The 20,348-nt window shown below is 30.7% G+C and overlaps 2 protein-coding genes across 13 annotated transcripts in view; both read left to right on the top strand.

The window, feature by feature from the left end:
* The window catches only part of LOC127276707 (iron-sulfur cluster assembly 2 homolog, mitochondrial), a 345,592-nt gene that overhangs the window by 190,146 nt on the left and 135,098 nt on the right, over positions 1 to 20,348 (top strand). The window contains exon 4 of one of the 6 annotated variants that reach the window (XM_051297323.1): positions 2,050 to 2,067. The exons of the other annotated variants lie outside the window; for them this stretch is intronic. The gene's annotated coding sequence lies outside the window, so the exon portion shown is untranslated. Of the gene's footprint in view, positions 1 to 2,049; positions 2,068 to 20,348 lie in introns of those variants that run through there. 6 annotated transcript variants of the gene reach the window in all.
* LOC127276693 (synaptogenesis protein syg-2) overlaps positions 1 to 20,348 on the top strand; it is a 219,781-nt gene that overhangs the window by 74,637 nt on the left and 124,796 nt on the right. The window lies entirely within an intron of this gene.

Genomic DNA, 20,348 nt, shown 5'->3' on the forward strand with positions numbered 1-20,348 from the left:
GAATTCCAAAGAAATTTATCAGAGAAATTTCTCTTGAAACGAAAACCAAATTCCGACAGAAAATCAAAAGAACGATGTAAAACGAATGACAATAATTGCACATTATTCTTTCGGACAAAAAAATATGATATTGTAATTTTGATTTGATAGCGAAATAAAATTTAGACAAGTAGCTGTGACTAATATGTCGAGAGCATTAAATTTGTGATTGTGAGGATGAGGAGAGAGAAAGAAGCGAGGGTGATGTATAAATATATATGTATGTACATACTATAGATGGAAGAAACGGATAAAAGGACATTTGACGTTGGCTACAATGACCACAATGCCCACTGTGTATAGCCCAAGAGCAATACAGTAATATAACGAGCAGCCTCCTTTGCCAACCATCTGTCTCTCCTCTTATTTTCGTATCCGCATAAACCCCACACACAGACATACATACACTGTATGATATCGTACACATAAGTGGAGTAACCTGCGCGCCTTGTCAAGAAAAAAGACTCGATTTTCTAGATATTCTCTTTACTTTCCATTTCAGACTTTATTCAACATTTTCTCTAGTGTTTGATACCGTTTTTTTTCTATTCACACCGTACAACAATTGAACTACTTCTCCATCATCTTGTTATATTGTATTTTTTCGAGAATTCTTTATACAAATCTTTATTTTACAACTCGTACAAGATTATTGATTGTTTTTTTTTTTTTACAGTATTAGATACAAGTAAGTGACTGTGAACACAACTAATCGTAATGGATGCAACTAATGCTTGTTTGCCAAACAATATTATTTAAAAACTATAAAAAAATATTAATAGTGTGTTATACTTTTCATGGTCAAACTAAAAGAAGAAGATACGTTGTGTAATGGAGGGTTTGAAAATTTTCTCCAATAAGGTGGTGGGGAATAAAAATACAACCGTCTTTTTCTGAACGTGATAGGATAAGGAGTGGGGAAAACAGAAAAAGGATTACTGAAAGAAATAAAGTATCCGCGGCTAAGCTTCCCCAGAATACAGGAAAATAGATAGATGGATATATATATATATATATATATATATAAAATAGAGAGAGAGAAGAAAACTAGCGAGTTTGCTCTTGAGCCATGTCGTAAAGTCGATTCCATTGTATCCTCAGGCAATGTAACATCGTAACGAACTTCCTTGTGTATCGTGCCTTTAGGGGGTGTGAGAAAAAGCATATCCGCGGTGACGCAGTCAAAAATTTTCGACTTTTCTTCACACATATATATATATATATATACACACAAGTTTCTCTCTCTCTTCATTCATTGCCTTGGCTCTCTTCTGTACTGTGATTTATTTTATCGCACTACCGGGTACCAGGTGGGTCAGCAAAAGCTTTCCTTGTTGGCTAATAATTCGTAGAGTGTGCCTTCAGGGATTGTTCTTTTTTTGTCTGTAATTTAAAAAAAAGAAAATTATGAAACCGAATAAAAAGCGTCTTTTTGAACAATTAAATGACACAATGGCAGAAGAATGAAAATTTCCCTCTTTGTGATTAATGTATATGAGAAACAGTTTCTTTTTTTTTTATCAGTTTTTGCTTCTATGTATTTAATGATGAAAAAAAATTAATTAGTTTAAATATATTCTAAAATGTATTTTCTTTTTTTTTTTTTTTTTTTTTGCTTGTATATTATAGAAAAAAGATTTTTTTCTTCTCAACTTTATATATCAAAAAGAGAAGGAATAAAAAAGAAAAGAAGAATGTGTAATAAAATTTCATTGTGTCTATTTTCTCATCGTGAAAAAGAAAATTCGCGTTTGATGACGTAAGATAAATACAAACATTTAACCCGGTTGACCGGAGATGAGTGCCGTTTACCTGATGGCGCCTCAGGAATCTGCGGTTGACGTATATGAACGGTAGCGGGCGTAATTCCACGGTGTAAATCACGTCAGGAGGGTTTCGTATCTCGGGTTATGAGGTCCCATAAACAGAGTCAGTGAGATGGTTTGGGTAGTCCCTTATATACGCGTGCCCTTTCCCTATCCACCCACAACTGATTTCTCTCTCTCTCTCTCTCTCTCTCTCTCTCTGTTATTTTAGAATTCGTCTCTTTTTATCTCATTTCAGAATTTCTCTCTCTTTATGTTTCGATAAAGAAAGATAGGAGAAATGATAAAGGTGGAGGGAGAAAGATAGATAGAGAAATATAGGGAGAGAGAGATATATTCATCCTTGTGATCTATACATGGATGTTTGGGAATTTACTGGCAAACCTGTCTTGATATAGATGGGTGTAGAATCATAGATAGACTGGGAAGACCAAAGGGAATGGAAATTCCCCCTTCAACTCCATGACATAAACCATTCGAGGCATTAAAGCGAGCATCGTCGACAAATGCAGGAATTTCGAATGCTATTATGAACCGTTTATATGGAAAGGTAATACAAGAGAGGGGTGATTTGGCGGTCCCTTTATATTTATATACATATATATATAGTGCTCCATTTCTGGCTTCCTTTAAGCTGTATCATCCGCAGTCCATATGGTCCCAAGAGTTAATTTTACACTCTCGGCAATTTTCACTTTATTGTCGTCATAGCAAAATTTCTCTTCCTCTCTCTCTCTTTCTTTTGATCATTTATTCTTTTATTCTTGAACAATTTCATCAATTTAGTTAGTTTTCACCCCTCGTTAACAATATTTACTAAACTACATTGTATATTTAATTAAGAGTATTTTTTCAACAACGTGTAGAAATAACTAACGATAATTCCAACTATTCTTGATAAATCACGGAATTTTTTTTTTTTAGCTAACAAAAAAAAAGAATGTTGAAGGCCCGCTTTTATCGTTGAATATTCGACAGTGCGCCGAGTATATGTAGCAAAAAGATTTCACTATATAGGGACTGGAAAAAGTTTATCCAGTAAAAGTAACCGATAGAGAGAAGTTGTGGGAAGAATGGAAAAGAAAGTGGAAATTCGAGTGTGAGGATGCGACGGTGCGGTCGAAGTGTATAGTGAAGCTTCGAGAATGTAAGAAGAGGGTCGACGTCTCATTCCTCTCTCGACCAGTATCGCTTCCTATCACACATATATGTATGTATGTACATACATATATATATATATATATAGGAAGTTTCTGTGCCTCGTGGCCTATGGTGCGGAAAATTGCAAACCCACCGATAGTCCCACATCTCCCTACTATCTCTCTCTTTCCCTCCTGTATCTCTTTCCATCGATATTTTCACCGATATATAGAGCGACGAACATCTATCCCATATATGGATACTATATATACCATATAATACCATACGCGCGGATTTCATCGCCGTTCAACGATATTTTCGATAATGCTAACTCATCAAAAAAAATACATCATTTTCCTTCTTATATATATATATATATATACCCTATATCCTCTTTTTCCTCCATGCAACAAATTACTTTAGTGTCGATACACTAGCTCCTGCTAAAGTCTCCTTCATGTCGATGTCAGACTTTTACTGAATCATGTTTGTAACATGTTTTTCTTTTTTTTTTCTCTCAGAAACAGGTCAATCATTTTGGGGAAAATTGTTTCATTTATTTTATTCCTTATAAATTCTTATTTAAAAAAATCTACTTATAAAGTGGAGTATTATAAATTAATTTTGAAAGCATTATTTATATTGAGAGGAAAATCCGTTTTCTGATAGACACAGAATTTTCTACTACATTAGAACCTCTGAGGTTATATATATATATATATATATATATATATATATATATATATATATATATATATATTTGTAACTATTTGCGAAAAAAAGAAAATAAAGAAATTCTATTAAACGTATAACGAAGCTATGCAACATATTGTTGTAATAAATACTGAACAATAATTTACAAAAATTAGTATACTGAAACTCAATTATTTTTCGAATTACAAATCACGAGGCAATTTTGCAAAAATAATTGCTCATTACTCTTTTTCATAATTGGACACTTCTGTATATATATATAGAGTTTCGTTTAAAGTTCATAAATTCTAAAATTACACCATTTTAATTTTTTTTAATAAGAGATTTTTTATGTATAAAATTTTATTATTCCAATAAACAATCATTAATGAATAATTCTTTTGCATAAAAAAATCTATACTAATTGATAATAAAAGAAAAAAAAAATTATTCGAAATCTTTTTTTACTTACATTCTGCATTTTTTTTTACATAGGGAAAATTTGAATCATTGTAAATTTTACTGTATGTAAAAAAAAGTACTTGAATTCGTTTTTAATTGCAAACTTGTCAGATTAATTGACTTTTTTTCTAATGAATGTGCGCTTAATTAATGGAGAAAGAAAATTTTTATTTTTCAACATTTATTTTTGTGGTGAAGTAACCAAGAATCGATAATTTTTTTTTTTATTTTTTTTTTTTGTACCATTTAAACAATTCTTTTTCGTAGAAAAGTCTGTGTGTTTGTATAGTTTGGAATATATATCGGTTTCTGTCGACGAAGGATACTAATTCAAATCCCTGATCATGTCCGATTCGAGCAGACTTTTCAGATAAAAACCATTTCCGCACAGGAAAAGGTTCGTCGGTTTTCAAATTAGTGATGCTTTCGCTGGATAATTTAAGGTTCGCGAGTAAATTGATTCGTTCACCAAATTCTCTGTCTCTCTTCCACTTTCTCTCTCTCTCCCTCTCCCTCTTTTATTTTCACAATTGCATATATACACATACTCTGAAATAGCTTGAATGAATAGAAGAAATTTCTTTTTTTCAAAAACGTTTCTCTCAATATTGACTTTGAGGTTTTGCAGATACTTACATAAAATGTTGAATTTCAGTTAATATAGAAAAATTTTTCAATTTTCTCGAATTTCTCTAAATTTTTTAGTATAATTGATAATAGTGTTAATTAAATATTAGTATTATTATTACCTATATTATTAATTATTAATTATTAATTATAATTGAAGTCAAATAAAAATTTGTAATTATCAAATAATAAAATAAATTAAAATAAAAAGTATTAAAAATAAGTTTTTAAATAAAAAATAATTTTTTTGTTTTTGAATGTTTCTATTTTGCTAATTTTAGTAGACATTTGTGAATTATAGGATTTATTTTAGGTAAATTTGACGCAAATAATTTCAGCAATAGATTTTAGGATGTAATAGCAATTATCCGTAATTATATTCCATCATTAAATCATTTCCATAAAGGATACTTGAGAAATTCTGTACTAACTGTAAATCTCTTTCTCTCTCTCTCTCACTCGGACGTTTAGTATGTACAACTATCGACAAACTCATTTCAGTATTGCAATTAACTATCTTTACACACGAAACATTCATATCATTTCCCTTTTCAAGTGTATTTTGAATGAGCTCTAAACAAAGCTCTTTTCAAATAAAACTTGAATGTTCGTCTTGTTTCCAATTCAGAAAAGGGAGAAAAAAAAAGTTTTGTTCCCCTGTGAGTATTACGTGTATTCTGAATTCATTGCACTCAACAATTGAATTCAATTATGTTGTTTAATTATCAATGTATCGTTACATTATAAATAATTGTTTTTATTCTTTATTTGAAAAAAAAAAATTAAATGTTTTTTAAAAATACGTCAAATTTTTCAAAACTATGCTACATTCTTTTTTTGTAGAAAGGAAATTTCTCTCTCTATTTTTTTTTCGAGTAGAAGCTTTTAATTACTTGCATTTTGAACAACAAAAGCCTTTTAACAATTTTACGTGTCTTTTGTGTAGGAAAAAAAGAAATTCTTTCAAAAAAATTCCTTAAAGCACAATACTTTTTAGTGGTAAATGAAAATTTAGCTGAAAATTAATACTTCAAATTATTGCTATTATGATTCTATTTACAGCAAAATTTAATTTTACATTAATTCATTTAGGCTCATAAATATCAATAGAAGGCTAAAAATTTCAGCTATTATAGAAAAAACAGAAAACTGTAATCAACAAGTACAGCCATCTTATGAGGGCACGTATAACAAGTTAATTTAACAGAATCAAAATAAAGGTAACACGTGCAGATGATGACCGAATATCGAGAAACAATGAAAACTAACTAGAGCGTAAAAGCGAATTCAATTTCTCCATAGCGAAGGGACGCTGCAAAGGAAAGGGAGACAGACAGAGAGAGAGAGAGAATATTGTGGAGTTGGAGGTTTAGAAGTAATTTCGGCCACCTTATGTACATATACACGACGGCGCCAGCAGTTCGGGGGCGTTCTCTCTCCGGTGTTCATTGACAAAGTCGCTTAATATAACAGTGGGGTGGTGCACGGTGTTGTTTCAATTAACGCGCGCGGTACAATTGCTATTGCTGTGCTAGGTCCTTGCGAATGCGATTAACTTGTGATCGGGTCTTTTGTCGACCCCTTGGGTTAGCAATTGGGGCTCTCGTGTTCCATAGGGCAGCTTCTATTCTTCGTTTCGGGTCAACTATATATATATATTCCATTTCTCTCTCTCTCTCTCGCTTCTTAAATCCATCCCCTCTTTTACAGTTAAATTTTAGTCTTATTCTCCCATTCGCTGCTTTTATTATAGTCAGTTTTCTCTTCGAGGTAGTTTTAATAGTTTGAAAATTTTCATCAAAACTGTATTATCATTACTTTATTTAATTATAAGTATTCAAGTCTGGATTCGCAAACAATAACTCGATAATTTCAATTTCTTGAAAAATTTGGAATCAGAATCAATGTTTTAAAAATTTGGTATTTAATAACCTGGCGCAATTTTTTAATACACCAGAATTAGAATCGATCTTAATTTTTTGTCTTATGTAATAATTTCTCAACAAAATCAGAATGATAGGAGTACAAAATTTTTTTCTCACTAAATTCTTAATTGATGTGAATTCAATTTAAATATTTCTGCAAAATGGTTCATTTAAATCTTGTTACTTTAAAAAAAAGTTCCCTTATCTTTGAATAGCTTCATTAAATGAGAATGAGGATATTTCCTTCTTTTATCATCAGATTTGCGGACTTCATTTCTCGGACAATATTCGGTTACCACTCAATATCGGAGAGCTTAAAGCTCTCTCTCTCTCTCTCTCTCTCTCTCTCTCTCTCTCTCTCTCTCTCTCTCTCTCTCTTGCTCTCACTCACTGAATCCACCGGGTGGCTTACATCCGTTGACCATTTCGTGGACTTCCGGTGCCGTTTGGGTGGAATGTGTCGGAATTGCTACGAAGATTATTAGTGTCAGTACCATTATGTTGGTTGTAGCCAGTTGTGATTTCAATTCCCGATTCTATTCAACTGGGAACTGCTCGACCTCTCCCGTCAAGTCGAACTTTCGAAGAGGGTTAATGCACTATCTGTCCATATACGAAATAACAGAAATAGTATAAAATCGTCTTTTTCAACTATAAATGGATTATCATTATATACGAAATTTTAAATTATGTATATAGCTAAATTGTAACTAAAAAAATATTTAAGAAGAGTACCAGAAGATTTTGTTTCGATGGAAATGCTATGGAAGATCACTGTCAATAATTAAAAAAAAAATTCCGACCGAATCTTAGGGAATTCTTTCCATTTCTGTCCGAATTCTGATAATTTCCGTCTTTTGGCTTTCCGTCGAATTCCTTAGAAGCCTGTCTGATAATTTTTCATTACAAAATAGATTAATTCAAGTTGAAAACCAGGAGACAAAAAAAAGAATGAAAGCGTTTTAAAAAGAAGGGAGAGAAAAATTTGTCTCAAGGGAAGTGAAAAAGATCAATTGGCTGTGTGGGAGGGAGAGGAGAATGATGCAGCAACAATATGCAGAAGGTGTGAATCCTAGTGACCGGTGGTCGTCAATAAAGTGGTGGTTGACGCTATTGAAGAGAATGGGGGTACAGGGAATATATATAAAGCATTGTCCCTTCGCGCACCATGGGGTGGACGTGTCGACAGTTGGTGAGTTACACCAGCCGTTTTCAAATTACGTCAGTCTTTGGTCCAGTCTCCATGGTCGCGTGGTTTTTTTTTTAAATAAACCGCCTTTTGTTACCACCCACCCTCCTCACCGGAAATAACGATTTTATTCACACCTTATCATTTTGAAGACTGATTAATAAAATAAATTTAAATCAAAATCTATTAAACGGTAGAAATTCATCATTTAAAAAGAGATTCTGCTATCAAAAAAGGGATCTATTGTATAACAGGATTTTTATAAGAGAAAGGATATTGAATAGAAAAAGATTTTCCGCAAAGAATTGTTTATCAAAAAGAGTCATTGTTAAACAAATCTCTCATGCACGAATCTTTATTTTTTTTTTTAAGTACACATTTGTGTGTGGATTTAAAGGAATTGGAAAAATGGTATGGATGTGAGATTTAAAGTGAGAGGAAGTATGTATATGTGGAAGAAATGAAAAACGGAAGAAGAATATACATATATATGCAAGTGGAAAAAGAATAAGAGGGAATAAGGGAAGGAAACCACAAAAAGAGAAGGAGACGAAAGCGCATAAGCGTGCTTGGCTACACACATATAGGAAATGTACGTTTTGCCCCACTGGCTATATGTTATATGCTCTATGCTTATACGATTTATAGCTTCGCGGTCGGTAGTTAGTATAGTTATATGTTAGCTCGTATTTGTATATATATACACCGAAATATTTATATATAAATATAGAAAATACAACGTCTTTTGTCTATAAAGTGGTAAGAAATCATAGGATAGCATTCTGAGATTCTTTAGTTTGTATTGAGATCGATTTCTTTAACCAATGTTGCTTCAAGAGGTAAATATGCTGAACAGTTTTTACTTGAAGTTGTTAAACAATATCTAGAATTAAAGTTAGAAACTGGATCAGAATCTACAGATTAATTTTCAGTTTCGTGTGGTAGTTTATCATCAGAATCATCGTTTTGAAAATTTTTGTATTTAATAACCTGGCGCAATTTTAGTAGTTCGTCATCAAAATAAAAATCAAAATGTTCTATCAAGAGGTAAAATTTCTGAACAGTATTTAATGAAAATTGTTAAACAATTTCTAGGATGAAAGTTAGAATCAGATTAGACTGTTTAATTTAATTTTCTGTCACGTGTGAAAGTTTGTCAGCAAAATCTTTACAGCATCACGTAACACCAGTGAGGAAAAAGTTTGTTAGCGTAGTACAAGAGGAAAACGGATTGATGTTTAAAAAAAAAAACTTGTGTAGTTGGCAAGTTTATCAGAGGTACAGGTTAGATATTGCTATCAAGCTCCTCTTTATGTTCAGGTTTTGCTATCAAGAAGGATCCTCATTCGGAAGTCCTGTATCCGATGCAAGTCCGGTGCCCGGGCAGGTTTAGCTAGTTTTGTCTCTCATCTCTTCTCTCATTTCCCACACCTACACACTTCACACCTTCTCTCTCTCTTTCTCTCTCTCTCTCTCTCTCGTGTTTCTGACCTTCCATAACGATCGAGAAGCTGGGTTAATCAATAAGAAACCTATCGCAAGAAAATCGCTATCACAAAGAAAGGCTTCGTCTAATGACCAAATCCCTGCAATTTCCAAATGGGTCTCCTCGTCCCTTACACCGTAATTTCCCCTCATCTTAATACTGTTAAGTGTCTCAAATCTTTTGCTCTATCTCGAGAATCCTTCTTTAATCGTATACCCCCCCCCTTTTTCCTACACCCACCCAAAAAATGTTAAATCCCGCTGAAAAATATTCACAGTTAAATACATTTTAAGTTTCTATATTAGTTTCCGATTTTGAATGCCAAAAATTCTTTTTTTTAAAAGAATATTCGTTTCATTTCTTCTTTCAATATTTTTTTGTCACGTTTTATATAAAAACCAATAACTAAATTTAGAAAGATAAAAAAAATATGTAATATTAAAGAAAAGGAAAAAAAAATTTAGAAATAATTTTTAATCGATAGAAATAAATAATTTCAATGTGCTCTGGAATTTTAAAATACATGTACGTATATATGAATTGGAATTGAACTTTTAAGGAATTATCGTAAATCTCAAATATAGAAGCTCATTAAGAAATTAAAATTTGTTATCTTAAATAAGCGAGTTTGACCTTTTTATATTGCTCTTAATTGTTCAAAGTGGCATACGTTCCAGATTAAGAAAATGAGTAAGTAATTCGGTTTAAATTCAATAAAAACGATGAGTCGATTCTACCAAGTTTTTCAAGAATTCCTTTTAAAAAAAAAATTAAACGATAAGATACGTCAATATTGTCAATTATACTATACTGGGAAATTTTTAATTCGCTAATTTAAGGGATATTAGCGTTGATAATTTTTGCAATAAAATAATTTGTCGAGAATAGTTTAACATGAAATAAATGCAACATAGACGAAAAATTTATATTACGTTGTAATTTATTATTATCATAATATTGTAATAATTTATTAATTATTATTAGTCTGTTAATTAAATCTTCGATGTTTTTGAGGTTAAAAATAGGCTTTTATATATATATATATATATATATATATATATATATAACCTTCGAAAGCCTCGACGGCGAGGGTAAGTAGAAAGTTACGAATGGTGTTTGTCGTACGTAAATTAGCGAGTGCTAGTTTCACTCGACGCTACTGCCTGAAGTCTACAGGGAATGAACGAGAGAAACGCGCATCATATATATATATATATTACCACATTGGTCGCGAGAGGTGAGTTTTGAGAAGCGTGAAACTCCTCTCTAACAACTCAGTTTTGCTTACTGTTTTCATAATAGAAACCAACTCAAGGAAAAAGCTCTCTATTAATTTTCAACAAACTGGTGCCTGAGACGCGCATCGCAAGGCCAACCTCTTTCCAAACACAATTAAAAGCACACTGTCGTTTTTCACCTCCCACCTCAAAAAAAAAAATTCCATAAATCTTTTCTCTAATACATACAGTTGCAAATCTTTTAAAACAAATTTTAATTACTTTTAATTGTTTAACGAGTCATTTTTATTTTATTTAGTAGTAAATAACTGTTTTAGTCAGACTAATTTTTACATAGAAATAGAATGATATGTAGATATATTTAGAGGTACAGACACACATATATAGACACATGTGTACATTAATATTTACACATATAGAAATGGAGATACGCAAGTCGAGAATCGTATTTGTTCCCTTACTCTCTGTCTCTCTCTCTCTCTCTCTCTCTCTCTCTCTCTCTCTCTCTCTCTCTCTCTCTCTCTCTAAGGCGAACTATGCTAATGCATATGAATATGCATCGATGACTTGAAACTACAGCGAAAATAATTCTCTGAATTTATCCGGTTAAATCTCACTCCCTTCTCCATACTATCTCCTGCTATTTGCTTTCACCTAGCTTCTCTCGCTAGCTGGAATTTCTGGTCCCAAACTTGCATACCTATCAGGTTAAAGCAACGACCCTTATCTCCTTGGGTAATTTAGCCTTTTTAAATCGTTTATCAAAGTCTCAGAATGAGATAAAGTATTTTTTTTTATTTTATAGCTCGAAACATATTGTGTTCAAAATTTACTGTTGTTCTTTTTTTTATTTATTTTTTTTTAGTTTCTAAGTGTTTGATAATTAAATTACAAAATGAGGAAATAAAAATTTTGTCTTCCGTTTATAAAATTTTTTCCTATTTTAATATCAACTGTCACACATAAGAATTTGATTATCCTTGCAATATTATGGTCCACAGAGAGAGGGAGAGAGAGAGAGAGAGAGGAATTTTTCTAGTGGTCACATGCTGGATGAAATTAAAGCTCATAAATTTCATTTAAAGAAAACTTTTTACTATTTTAGCGTCTAGCCACAGTTACTGTAATTTACGATATACTGTCTCCAGAGCGCAACTACTTTGTGTTGTACCATGAATTAGTTGAACAGAATCCCAAGGTATGTCGTCTTACGTAGAGAACCATCACACCCATATATATGTATCTAATTTCTAACACAATGTTAACTCACAGCAACTTTAATGTGATTTGTGTAACTTGAGTGTGAACTCTGCCTGGATTGTTAATTTTCTCTATCTGTAGACATAGATCCAAAGTGTTCATATTAATTTTTTATAAGTGGAACCAAATTTTTTTGAGTCACTCAAGTCCTTAATCTCAAAATTTCGAATTCTCAAAAGTTCAGAAATTATTTAGAATTTTAAACACTTTTTTTTGTAATTACTACCTTTCTGTAGTGAAAGGCAAAAATTAAAAAAAATACTGTTTATTATTTATAACTGTTATTTAATATACGGATGTTAAAAAATATTTCGATATTTACATAAAAATTTCTAGATTTTTTTCTACAATTTTGAACCAACAATAGAAAAAACCCATTGAAAGAAAAGCAAAGGAAAAAAAATAAAAGAATATAGAAAATTGAATTGTGGAAGAATTAAAAAAAGAGAAAAAAAAAGATGAAATAAATATTGAAATGGATGTTAAAAAAAATAATATATGGAAAAAAGATGGAATTGTATGTGAGAAGAGAAAGAGAGAGAGAAAGAGTGAAAAGAACATCGGTGCATATCCAAATGCATAGGATCCATATTTTATAAAATGGAAAAGGACGATACCCCTATGGGAGTCTACTAGGAGGCATAGCATTCGCAAACACACAATATGCCCCATTCACCTTTGAATTGCGTTCATAAATTTCCAATCGAACTTGCGCCTTTTTTCATATATATATATATATATATATATATATATATATCTCGCTAAAAATCTTGATATATTTTTCTAGTACGACAATATAAACATATAAATAAGGCAGTATGAATCTCGTCAAAATCATTCTTGCTTCCACATATACATGAGTACATACTTGTCTTTTCACTGCCTTGTCATTCCATATTTCCTTAATAAAAAAAAAGTCATAACAGAACTAAAAGAAATCGTCGTTTATACAGCGAGATCATTTTTTATGGTTTTGCTTTCTATTTTTTTCAAACACGACACTTTTATTCTTAGTGTCTGTTCGATTTTATGAAAATTGTATAAATTGAGATTTTTATTTTTTTGTAACGATAAAATTACAATTACATTTTCAAATCTATATCATGATTTTTTTTGGAGAAAAAAATATTTACTGAATTTAAGAATTAATAATTCAAAATATTTCATCACATAAGTATGAAATGTAAAAAAAATATTAAATATTAAAATGTCCATTTTAACAAGAATTTCAGGACAAAAGGTAATATATGATTAAAAAAAAACAAAATTAATCTCCAAATATGTTCAGCATACTGGAAATATGTAGTTTGTGTTTGCATCTCGACGAACTAAAAGGATTTAAACATATATGCATTATGCACAGATGAGAAGTACAAAGTACTAAAAAAAAGTGTAAAATTCTTTTAATTCTACTGATAAAAATTTTTTTCCCTCACATTCTCTTATTATTTTCAATTTATCACAATTTTTATTATCCGTTTTTTTTTTGCCCAACATGTTTCGAAATTTAAGTATATAAAAAATGAAAAATTAATAAAATTCTTATTATTATTTTTAATTTTATTATTTTTAAATAAAATTAAGTTTATATTAAATAAAAAGAAAATCAACGTAGTAGAAGAAAATAGCAATAACTTGGTATTGTATATACAAGGAAGGAAATATAAATAAAGTAAGAAAATGCAATTTGTATCGTTCTTGTGATAAGAACAACAGAAGACATTTTACTTCTATTATATCAAAACTTTCCGTTAAAGTGAAACTCTCGCTTATAGCAAAACTCTCCTATGAGGAACGACGTTTTTCGAGTAATTTTATGAGTTTTTGTCACGTAAACTTTATATATACGAGTGCGCGAAGGCCCTCGAAAAAAAGAAAAATTTACTATTTACTCAACAATGCTTTTATAGTTTCCACCAGTCAAACAGGAAAATATACTTTTTTTTGTGTAATTTTTTTTTCCCACATTGTTACGCTGTTTCCGATCAATAACCTATTTCGGGATTCGTTATTATTATTTATTATTCACAACTCACAGTCTAGTTAAAATTATTATTATTATTATTATAAAGCACTTAAAAATAATTTTGAAAAATCTCACACGCATGAGGAATCGAACCCAGGACCCTTGGGACGTTGGCCGTGGACTCTATCCACACAGCTACGCTGACATACATTTTTTACTTAACACTTCTTGAATATTCAGATTATACCAGCATTTGTTTCTAATAAAATATCTTTTAATTTTTACATTAAATTTTAAAAAAAAATTAAATTATATTTTTATTTATATTTATTTATTCAATTATATTTTAACATTTGCATTTTTTTAAATTACCCACGACTTTAGATAAATCAAAGTAAAAAAGAAAAGAAAATTTCTTTTCTCTTTATTGAAAAATAATAATGCAATATAGAGGAAATAAAATAAAAAAAATATTGAATATCAAAGAAAAATCTTTTTTTCATGAAAAATAAATATTGCTTTTTATCTAAAGCAATACTGCGACCTGTTTTATCGACTGTTACAATAACTTCATATAAAATTATTACAAATTGAAGTTTATTGCAATGAGCCGTGGGTAAAATCTAACAACACACACACACACACAATATTAAAAAAACTAAATAGAAAGTAACATTTTTCTGCCCTCACCTCCCTTCAAGATAAAATTGAGATTGTTTGGAGGAAAAAATACGACTATCATAACAGTTGGGTTTTACACGTAATGCTTTCATTCCTTTAAATTTTCCACCGCGGAAAAACGAGTTTGTGAGTTCATCTATATAAGAAATTTTTCCTAAGGATGAGGAAAAAAAGGGGAAGAAGGAGTGGGGGGTCAGGAGGGTACCTCGATAAAAATAGCAAAGCTCACATACACATTTTGTAAGTCCTTCGTAAACAAGACTATATTGTCCCCTCAGCCATATCTCTACTATATAAAAGATTTTCTTTTCCCCCCTTTATTGTTTCCTTTCCAAGTAAACAACAATTAGTGGCCAAACATGAAATGTATACTGGATCTCGAACCCGTGCGGAAATTGACCTAATTTTAGATATTTAAAATGGGGCTCTGGTCGGGGCCTAGATAGTTTTCAACGGGCGCTGACAGGGCTCACGCTAGGCAGCCCTAGATCTGTATGAGACAATAAATCCGATTGAGAAACCCGTGTAGAAATTTCCCTACCAGGGCCAGAATAGGACCCGATGTAGCCCTGGTCAGGTTCTTTGTTTAGTATTTTAATTTTTTTTTATTTTGGGGCTTTAACTAGAAGTCCCGGGCAAAACCCCAAATAGGGTGTAAACTAGATTCAAAATAGGTACTGATTAGGGCCTCACCAGTTTTCCTAGTTTAAAAAAAAAATAAACTGTTTTTAAAATTACATTTTGTAAAAAAATTTATTAACAATTAAAAAAAATTATAATCGTTATCAATAAATTTTAATACAGTCTGTATTTTTCGAAATTTTTTTTTCCTTTTTCAACAATCCTAACAATAGACAATTTGTAACTGACAGTATAATTGATGGTTTATTGGTATTGATTATTTTTTGTCGAGGCCTTATTAATTTCATATTAATTTGCGAATGTTGTATCGACTATTTCGACGTGGAAGTGAATTTTTTGATTTAAAAAATGTTACACATGCCGAAATCGAGATCATCAATGAAAATTTAATTATATATACTGAACAAAATTCACTTGTTATATTGTGATCTAGCTTTTAAATTTTATTAACAATTAAAAAAAAACTTTTTGAGATATTTCTCTGTGAAATTTGCAATCAAATTTTGTGTTAAATTGTTTTGTTATTAGAATAGGTAGTTTAAAAAAGGAAAAAAAAATCATTTTTTACAAATAAGAATAATATGTGATAAAATGGAGATGTAAAATTTAAAAAAAGATGATAGACATTTTTCCGCATTCGAGAATGATTGAAGAAAAAGAATATCAATAGTTGAGATGATCAAAAATGAAATCAGGATATAAAATGTTGATAGAGAGACAAGAAATTGGAACAATTCGATAAGGCTGAAAATTGTTGTGAACATGAGGAAGATTTGTCGAATGAAACCAATCTCAGAAATCGTTGGAACTGTCGTATTTTTAAAGTCAACGTTTTTTTTCTATTTTTTTTATTTTATTTTTTTTATTTCAAGTGTGGAACATTTCTTGAAAAAAGAAGAAATAGAAGAAGAGAAAAAAACCACCAGATATACTTTACTGTGATTTCGTTATCTTCCCTTTTTTTGTGCTCGTCAATGATATTTTTTTCCCCGAGAATACGTTTACCTTTCATTGTAACAAAATTTGATTCATGGATAGAAAGCTCGTCACGTTACGCATCACCGATCCATATCACATTTGACTTTACATTTTTCACGAACAAATTTTCAAATTTACATTTTTTAAATAATATACAAATATGTTTCTTTTTCTGATTTCAGGTGAGTACCCGAGAGTCAAAATTTTTTTTGCAGTCTGGTATGTTTTAATTAACAATTTATTATTACATTTTCATTTTTATTTTCACTTTTAGTTTTTGTGAAAAATGTTGAAAATTAAAGGGAATGTGAAAATAAAAATGAAACTGAAAGTCAAAATATAATTATACAATCGCTGTCCTGATACTGTAATAATTTCAAACCGTTAGTCTGACTAAAATAGATTCTTACTACTTTCAGTAAACTTAATCATAGATAAATTTTTCGAGTCGATAAAATTTAGAAAAATTTATTAAATGCTTTTATTTGCTGCGATAGCATTTGATATTTTAACTTTTTCAACGTGTCGTAGTAAAAAAAACTATTTATAGTTTATTGAAAAGAAACTCGAAAAAGGAAATGAGAAATGTGAAGATGAGGGTTCGAAAACGGGTAATAGGTTTCGTTCTCGTATAGGCAAAAGAACTCTACACGATACAAAATTCCGTCAAAGTTGAACTTAAAGGGGTATTCGTTAAAAGTTTCAAATCCCGCATAAAATCGACACTCCCATCGTAGTAATGCTGTTTCGCGATTTAATAAAAAAAAAAAAAAAAAAAAAAGTAAGAAAGAAAGAAATGCACGAAACGTGTTCTATATATGTGAAATTACGGGCTTCGCTCTTGCACAATTTCGTTTTCCCCCTACAATCAAAATCCCAATGGATTTAAATAGAAGCTATAAATATTCATTCGTTGAAGAAATTTTCAACTTTCATTATACTTCTAATTTATCATTTATTTTGTTTTCGTTTCGAAAAACAATAAAATTATTGATATAATTAGTTTTGGGATTTTTTTTTCTAATTTGTTCAAAATAGAGAAGAAAATATTTAATAAATAGAAAAGATATATTGGCATTACTAATTCCAAAAAAAGTTAAGCATTCAATACATCCTGTCTGGCTAACATCGACTTTTGTCACTGATACTGAGGTTTTTTTGTTTTGTTTTTTTTTACACTTATTATTGGATTTTAACACTTTCCAAAAAAGTGTTTGCCTTTGAAAATTATTATCTCTCACATAACATTGTAAAAGGTTTTTTCTCCTTTTCTTCCTTTCAAGAATGTAAAGCATGAAAATAACATTATTTTCATTTCTCTCCATGTAAAATATACTTCACATAATAATTTCTAGTGGATATTCAAGTCTTTAATCACAGTGAGCCTCATATCATGAAATTCCTTTCTGTGCAAATCTCTGCATTCAGAATCCATTCAAAGTGGCGGAGAGAGAGAGAGAGAGAGAGGAATAGATGCTATTCGTGCATGTTTACCCTAGAAGCGTGCGTAGTCACAGTTAAGTGTTGGTGTATGTTGGCTTCCTGAACGTGAGAGGGGGGGGAGGGCAGACATAGTACTGGAGTATGAGCTGTTGGAAGCATCAAGAGAGAGAGAGGGAGAGTGGGGGGATGAGCCTGAGTGGAAATGGGAATCAGAGGGGTGTAAGTACAGAGAAGGGTTGGTTGGTTCACGAGTACGAGGCAGATTATGATTGCGTCCACTCTAGACCAAGCACAGTGGTTCTCTTATCCTTTCTTCACGTATATAACCATAGCTCGGGTTCTCTCTTGTGCTTTGGTATTTTGTGTCAAGAGAGAACACCTCCATTTCTCGTTCCTTGCATTCTCTTCTTGCGCACTACTCGTCTCTCTCTCTCTCTCTTTGCCTCTCTTGTACCGCAATCTGATTCCGTTGTGTTTCTCGTGGCGAGATTACTCCCGACCTCCATTTCCACGACACTCGGCATATGATCCAGAAAATAAAACGACACACACACAATGTAATTCTCAGATTTTCTGGAAAATTGTCTGCAAACTTCATTAAAATCACATTTTCCAATTGTCTCACTTGTCTATTGAAATGGATTGTGTCAACATGAAAAAAAAGAGAAAAAAATATCTATAACCTCTCTTACTGGAAAAACAATTTTTTTTCTATTTGATTGTCTCCTATTGCAAATATTATTCTTGTGTTCACTTAACACTTTCAAAAGAAAAAAGAAATATAGTCTTATTAAAAAGCAGTTAATATTTTGCTCCTGGGACATGTTGGACATTAAATTCAACACAGATGATTAATTAACGACGTCCCTTTGGTGATGAGAGTGACAATATTTTGGACATTCCCTTAAGGCCACTAACGATTTGAATATCGAAGGAAGTTCATAGGATATGTAACTTATGACAAAACATTCCCAAGTGGCGTGTTCAAGGACGTTTTTTTCAAACTTTTTCTAAATAAATTCTAAATAAACTTTTTTCTAAATCTTAATATTAGAAAAAAAAATAACACCCGTGTATAATTTTTTGTATTACATTTTCATGTATCTGGGTAGTTCAATCTGGACTCCATTATTTGATGTTTCACATCTGCGTATTATAATGCACTGAACTTCGTAATAACCTCGAAACTAATTTCCGATTTCCTGGGGCATTCCACTCTTCTCTGTTAATCCTGAGGCAATCCGTTGTTCGAACGAATTAACCAACTCTTCGCAGTCGAATTCTCATGTAGGAAAATTTTAAATTATCAATGAAAAAAAGAAAGAAGGTGACGATTTTATTAATCTCATTTTGTATATAGTTGTAAATTAATAATTTTTTTTTGAATATATCGGAATTTTCTCTGAAAGAACATTTTATAATTTTTTTTTAATTTCTCCTGCAGAAAATAATGACTGGAAATAATTAAATTACGTTTTCAGTAAGGGAGGATTTTCTAAAATTTAGGGTAATTTGAAAAATCTCTAAAGGTACTTTTAACATTTCTTTTTTCCCTTTTGAAAATTTTTACTTTAATATAATACGATTAGTTTTCGAAAATTATTTCAAAAAGAATGAAAAAAAAACTCTTAAAATGAAAGTTGAGTAAAAAATATATTCTTTATAAAATCTTTTTAATGTGAAAAAAACACTTTTCTGAGATTTTTTTTTTTTTTGAATAATTTATAAATTATAAATGGACACTATACTAACTTTTGGACCAGTACGTCAAACTTTTTAACGACTAGTCGTTTAGTCAAACTTTTATCAGTTTTACATATACCCTTAATAAAAAGGAACATTTTTAACATGAAAATTAAATTAATTCTTGGCTAAAAGTTTTCCATTTTTTTTTAATACACTGCAACGAAATGTTTTTCAAAACTTAAATTTTTAATTCATAGGATTTTAACTTCTTCTTTTTTAATTCACTATTTCTTAAAAGAGGGGAAAAAGAAAACGTTTAATAAAATATTCCAGAAAAATTCTACTGCAGAGCATCTAATTAATTTAATATTGAAAAATTTTCATTAAACCCTTTATTGACGACGCAAATAGCACAACTTATTAATTAATAATAATAATTATTTTTAAAAATTTTTATTAACGAACTTGTTAAAAATTAAATAATTAAATTTCTTCTGTTTCTATTCTTTGATTTTCTTTTTTCTTTCTTCTTCGTCTTCTTTTTTTTAATATACCTGCATTGTATACGCGATGGCGTGTAAAATTAAATCGACCCCACGGTCGACTTCGCTAAATCACACCTGTACGAAGTGGCACAAAAGCATCGGGGGAAAAGCGAGTAAACGAGAAATCAGCGGCACAAGTTAAAAAAGTAAACGAGAGCTGCGGTTCGAAGTGGTTTCTCGCACTGCCGCGGTGGAGCATTAATTTACTGCTTTTTTATGTGTCGATAGGGGAACAATCGTGGACAGAACATAGAGCAAAAACAGAATACAACGGGAGCAATATAAGAGTTAAAAAAAAAAAAAAAGAAATCTCGCTTCAACTTCAATATAAAAGGCACCTTCAACTTTATTTGGATGAATTAAAAAATAATAATTTTTTAAAAACAATCAATAAAATATTCTAAAGGAATGTCCCGAATATTTCTGGAATGTGGATTAAATATTCCAAAGGAATGTTAAGAACGGGATATTCCAAAGGAACATTCCGCATGTTCCAATATAATATTCCTGGAATATGGATTA

The sequence above is a fragment of the Leptopilina boulardi genome, unplaced genomic scaffold, assembly GCF_019393585.1.
Source record: "Leptopilina boulardi isolate dan_hultmark-lab unplaced genomic scaffold, ZJU_Lbou_2.1 LbouV2_151, whole genome shotgun sequence".
In the NCBI taxonomy this organism is placed as follows: Eukaryota; Metazoa; Arthropoda; class Insecta; order Hymenoptera; family Figitidae; genus Leptopilina; species Leptopilina boulardi.